Here is a 6,097-nt window from a genome sequence, read left to right as displayed (position 1 = left end):
TATAGACTTCAGTTAATAATGGGCTTCCCTGGTGGCTCAGATGGTAAAGAATCTGCCTGCAATGTGGGAGACCTGGGTTAATTAATAATAATTTGTCAATACTGACTCATTAGTTATAACGAACATATCACACCAAAGCAAGTTGTTAATAATAGGGGAAACTGGTGGTGGTGAGGGGGTGGGGGGGATTCGTGGGAACTCTGTACCTTCCATTCAATTTTTCTGCAAAACTAAAACTGTTCCTTAAGAAGTCTATTAAAATTTTAAGTGTAGCAGCCATTCTGCCCCTACCCCAACTCCCACCCCAATGAATTTGCTGATTAAAGAAACTAGATCAGTTCAGTTCTATTGCTCAGTCGTGTCTGACTCTTTGTGACCCCATGGACTGCAGATGCCAAGCTTCCCTGTCCATCACCAACTCCCAGAGCCTGCTCAAACTTATGTCCGTCGAGTCAGTGATGCCTTCCAACCATCTCATCCTCTGTTGTCCCCTTCTCCTCCCACCTTCAATCTGTCCCAGCATCAGGGTCTTTTCCAATGAGTCAGTTCTTTGATCAGGTGGCCAAAGTATTGGAGCTTTAGCATCAGTCCTTCCAATGAATATTCAGGACTGATTTCCTTTAGGATTGATAGGTTTGATCTCCTTGCAATCCAAGGGACTGTCAAGAGTCTTCTCTAACAACATAGTTCAAAAGCATTGATTCTTTGGCGTTCAGCTTTCTTTATAGTCCAACTTTCACATCCATACATGACTACCGGAAAAACCATAGCTTTGACTATATGGATCTTTGTTGGCAAAATAGTGTCTCTGCTTTTTTTTTTTTTTTTGGAGTAAATACATTTATTGATACCCATTTTATATAGTTCAATGAAATTACCTATAAATATAAAGGCATTTTTCTTTTGGATATCACCATGGTCCATGTAAATACTCAACAGTCAGAATCACCTGCAGGAAGCACTCAAGTCACACAGTTGGGTTTACAGACCTGAATACACACACTTCATGGGACAGTGGCACTTATGCACTCAAGTGGTCCAGTGGCTTTGGAATATATGACAACTGGGCGTGTGGAGTAAAAGTAACGTATAAGTTTAAGTCAATGGAAAGGGTATCAACTTTCAACAAACAACAACCAATTATAAATCAATATCCTAGGTGAAGAAAGTACCACAGTTGACACCTGGTGTCGGGACACTGGAGACGAAGCATGCTCACCGACACATCGTGGTGCCATACGCTCTTCAAGCCCCAGGGCAGTCCACCAGTGCCTCCGGGTCATTCAGGGTCAACAACACAGCACTTCTTAAAAGACTCTCACCAGCTGAGAAAAAAGGTATGTGGAGACTGGTATCAAGTTTAAAGAAAAATGAGCTAAATATTTCAATGACATGATGAGTTTTTCTCCTAAGAGGAGGAAGAGATTGTGGGGAAAACAACTTTTTTAATTCCCTTTTTTTTTTAAAAAAAAAACAGTGATCAGAATCATTTCTCAAATGCGAGGGAAGGAACCCAGGTATCTGGTATCCAAAACACAGGTGCAAAAATCTTCTTCTGTCTCAAAGTTTGTTCCTCAACACTTCTGAGGGAACGAACACAGCAGCCACTGTTGGAGACTTGCTCTCGACTTAATGCAGCATAAAATTTTCTCATTTCTTCAGAAACAAATACAGGAATGTCCTTTCTTGCTGCAGTCAGACCATGTGTCTTCCGAGTTAGCAAGCAAATGCGTTTAGAAGGTCTGAGGTGTGCAAGGTCCAAAACTGAAATCTGAGAGGCAGTGTTAGAACTTAAGCGAGGCAGGATTTTCAGAGACTACTCAAATGAAAATCTAAGTGAAGCATATAAAAATTCAGTTCTTTCTATTATTTTCAACTGGTATTTGATGGAGACATCCCCTGGTAAGGACGGGTTAAGGGCTGTTATCTCCAGGTCCAAGATGTCCCAACTACTTAAAGTAGGGCCCCCAAGAGGAGAAAGACACACACTTCTGTGGTCTCTGGAATTCTTTTTTGCCTTTTTTTTTTTTTTTTTTTAAGAAATAGTAGCTTCAGTTGCACACCACTGGCTGAAGGTGTTTGCATCCAAATGAGAAACTCTACCCCTTGTCTCTAGTGGGACAGGCACCAGGTTCCCACAAGCGGCAACTCCTATGTCCTGTAGCACATGGCACCTGACCCTGGAGTGAAGAATAAGCTGGCACAGAGCCCCGATCACTGGCATCCAGGCTAGACGGCATTTCGTGGCGTGCCGTTGTGTGTCAACGCTTTCAGGCTGGGGGCACTGGTCTGGTGACTACAGCTCCTGTGAGAAGTCACACCCACCTCAAAAACCTCATGAATAGCTTTTCGGAAACAATGGAAATTATAGTCTATTAAACCTTTTCTTTCAAAACTTTCTTCCCTAAGGATGCAAACCAGTGCCAAAAATTTAGTCACCTCCTTTAAATACAGGACAGTTGTGTTATTCAGCTTGATGTTGGCCATGGACTCTTTGTCATAAGCACTTCCACTTCCATCTTCCTTTAGCCCATATATACAAGACACATCAATTACAACATCAATCATGTCACAGCAAAGTTCATATGACTGCATATCCACAGGAGAACTGTCTGTTGCAATGTAGATTTTGCTGACAACATCGAAGAGAAAAGCTTTTTCAATACCTGAATCTGATATAAAGATATTTAATAGGTTTTCCAAGGTCAGTAGCTGTGGGATAAGTTTCTGCACCACCTTACTAAAGGCTTCAAATATTGAATGGTCATAGATACTAGTCAAATAAAAGCTAAGGTGGAGTTTTTCTAGCCCAGCATCTGCAAGGTCATCATTGGCCCTTTGATGAATGTCCCTCTGTGTTTCTATTTTGTGATCATCAGACAGACCATCAACTTTGTGAATAAAAACCTCAAAATTCATGTCTGGGTTAACTTTGTAGGCTTTAGAAACAGTAATGTGAAGTCTTGTTAAAGCCTCCATGTAGTCATCCTGTGCATCAATGACATATATCAACGCTCCTGTTCCCCTGAAGATCATCTCGTAGTCAAAAGTTGGGTCAAAAAAGTCCATTTGCCCAGGAAAATCCCATATTTGGAAATTCACAAAGGAGCTATTAGAAATGTCATCTTTGTAAATCTTGTTGGTACTTTCCAAAAAGAGAGTCTCATTGGGTGACGTTTTATGAAACACCACCTTCTGGATGGAGGACTTGCAGCTGCGCCGGAGGCCCGTGAGCAGAATCCTCGGCTTGGAGCTGTCAGCGCCCCCCGGGCCACAGCCTCCTCCGGCCCCCCCCGCCGCCCCCCCCCCCGCCGCCCCCCCCGCCCCAACCCCGCCGCCCGCGGCTGCCGCCTCCTCTTCCTCCTCCTCCACGCCGTAGCCGAAATCCTTTGGGAACGAATCCGCCGCGCCGTAACTGCCGGCGAGGGGCGTCTCCTCCGCCCCGTACTGCAGGGACATGGTGCTGGAGCCGCCGCCGCCCGCGCCCTGACAGGCCAGGCCAGGCCAAGCCAGGCCGCCGCCTCCCCTGTCTCTGCTTTTTAAAGATTAAAGAGACTAGTGGGGTTCTAAATGGTGGAGCATAGTTTCCCTTACTCTTAGGTATCTAGGAGACAAACTTCTAACCAGAAAAAGGGCCTGACTCTTAACAACCTTCCAGTCTCCTTAAGATATTTGCTAAATTTGGAAGGAGCATTGGTGGGCGTAGCAGTGGGGAGAAGACTGAAGAGAAGTTTAAAATTGCCAAAGGGAAGAATAACCTCCTGCATCTTTGGGGTGGACAAGACAGACCTGTCAGGCTGTCAGTCCAAAGCTGAGAATGTCTCCCTAGGAAGTACTTGCAATCTGGTGGGCTCTGATTTTAACTAAAGCTGCCATCCAGCTTCATCACAGCTTAGTTCCTCCTCCTCCTTTTCTTTATTTTATTGAAGTATATTGATTTACAACGTGTTCATTTTTGCTTTTTAGCAAAGTGATCCAGTTAGATAGATACATTCTTTTTCATATTCTTTTCCATTATGGTTTATCACAGGATATTGAATATAGTTCCCTGTGCAATACAACAAGTAGGACCTTGCTGTTTACCCATCCTATAATAATAGTTTGCATCTTCAGCTTAGTTATTGATTGAACTAGAAAGGGAAAAGATTTTTTGATAGGAAAAAACAAATTCTTCAGTTGCTGGTTCCTTTACAAACAGTTTTCAGCATAATTTTAAAAATTATGAGACAGGCAAAGAAACAGGAAATTGTAACCAATGATCAAGAGGGAAAAAGCCAATATATAGAGACTTATCAATGATCCAGATGTTGGAATAGATAACAATGTTTTAACGTGATTATAACAACCTAAGATAGAAAAGAATTAATGAGAATTTTTTCAGAGAGATGTAATATGCAAAGAAAATTATACAGATGTTCTAGAATGGAAAACGTTGATATCTGACATTAATAGCTCATTGGATAGCTTTCACAATGGACACAGGAGAAGACAGAATTAATGAGCATGAAGAAAGAATAATAAAATGTACTCAAATCAGCACAGAGGGGGAAAAGGGAGTAGATGAGGAATGGGATGGCAGATAATGACTGCTCATACTAAGTCTATTGTACTAGTTGGTTGTTTAATCATGTGCATGTATAATTTTGGGCTTTTTTTTAGCATGTGTGACAGCATGTGCAACATGCTTCTGCTTGAGGAAAGATCCTATGGGACCTCAGTGCCCTCACTCTGGCCCTTACATTCATAGTACAAACTGAGCTGGATTTAGAAAAGGCAGAGGAACCAGAGATCAAATTGCGAACATCTGTTGGATCATAGAAAAAGCAAGGGAATTCCAGAAAAACATCTACTTCTGCCTCATTGACTACACTAAAACCTTTGTGTGGATCACAACAAATTAGAAAGTTCTTAAAGAGATTAGAATACCAGACCTCCTTACGTGTCTCCTGAGAAACCTGTATGCAGGTCAAGAGACAACAGTTCGAACCAGACATGGAACAACAGGTCGGTTCAAAATTGGGAAAGGAGTACATCAAGGCTGTATATTGTCACCCTGCTTATTTATTTAACTTACATGCAGAGTACATCATGAGAAACACTGGACTGGGTGAATCACATGCTGGAATCAAGATTGCCTGGAGAAATATCAACAACCTCAGATATGCAGATGGTACCACTTCTATTGACAGAAAGTGAAGAGGAACTAAAGAGCCTCTTGATGAGGGTGAGAGGAGAGTGAAAAAGTTGACTTAAAACTCAGCATTCAGAAAACTAAGATCATGGCATCCGGTCCCATCACTTCATGGCAAATAGATGGGGAAAAAGTGGAAACAGTGGCAGATTTCATTTTCTTGGGCTCAAAATCACTGAAGACAGTGACTGCAGCCATGAAATTAAAAGACGTTTGCTCCTTGGAAAAAACACTATGACAAACCTAGACAGCATATTAAAAAGCAGAGGCATCACTTTGCCGACAAAGGTCCATATAGCAAAGCTATGGTTTTTCCAGTACTCATGTATGAATGTGAGAGTTGGACCATAAAGAAGACTGAGTGCTGAACGATGCTTTCAAGTTGTGGTGCTGAAGAAGACTCTTGAGAGTCCCTTGGACTGCAAGGAGATCCAACCAGTCAATTCTAAAGGAAATCAACCCTGATTATTCATTGGAAGGACTGATGCTGACGCTGAAGCTCCAATACTTTGGTCACCTGATGCGAAGAGCCAACTCACTGGAAAAGACCCTGATGCTGGGAAGGATTGAGGGCAGGAGGAGAAGGGGACGACAGAGGATGAGATGGTTGGATGGCATCACCGACTCGATGAACATGAGTCTGAGCAAATTCCAGGATATGGTGAAGAACAAGGAAGCCTTAGCATGCTGCAGTCTGTGGGGTTGCAAAGAGTTGGACATGGCTTAATGACTAAACAATAACAAACTGAGCAGGTGCAGGGGAAAGAACACGGGCTACAAACCAGGGGTCCTGGATTTCAGGCTGAGCTCTACCACCAACTTGCAGTGTGATCTGTGTTTTCTTGCCTTTCAAGTGAGGGACAACTGATGACTGCAGTGGCCCAATGGGGTGAAGTGACTGGCCCC

General features: G+C 42.9%; 1 pseudogene; it reads right to left on the bottom strand.

Annotated features, from left to right (window-relative positions):
• Window positions 1-1,470: 1,470 nt before the first annotated feature.
• On the bottom strand, window positions 1,471-3,521 carry LOC138990440 (ras-related GTP-binding protein C pseudogene; annotated as a pseudogene).
• Window positions 3,522-6,097: the final 2,576 nt, after the last annotated feature.

This window comes from Bos mutus, chromosome 2 (assembly GCF_027580195.1).
Source record: "Bos mutus isolate GX-2022 chromosome 2, NWIPB_WYAK_1.1, whole genome shotgun sequence".
NCBI classification, from domain to species: Eukaryota; Metazoa; Chordata; class Mammalia; order Artiodactyla; family Bovidae; genus Bos; species Bos mutus.
This window is presented reverse-complemented; position numbering and strand designations above follow the sequence as displayed.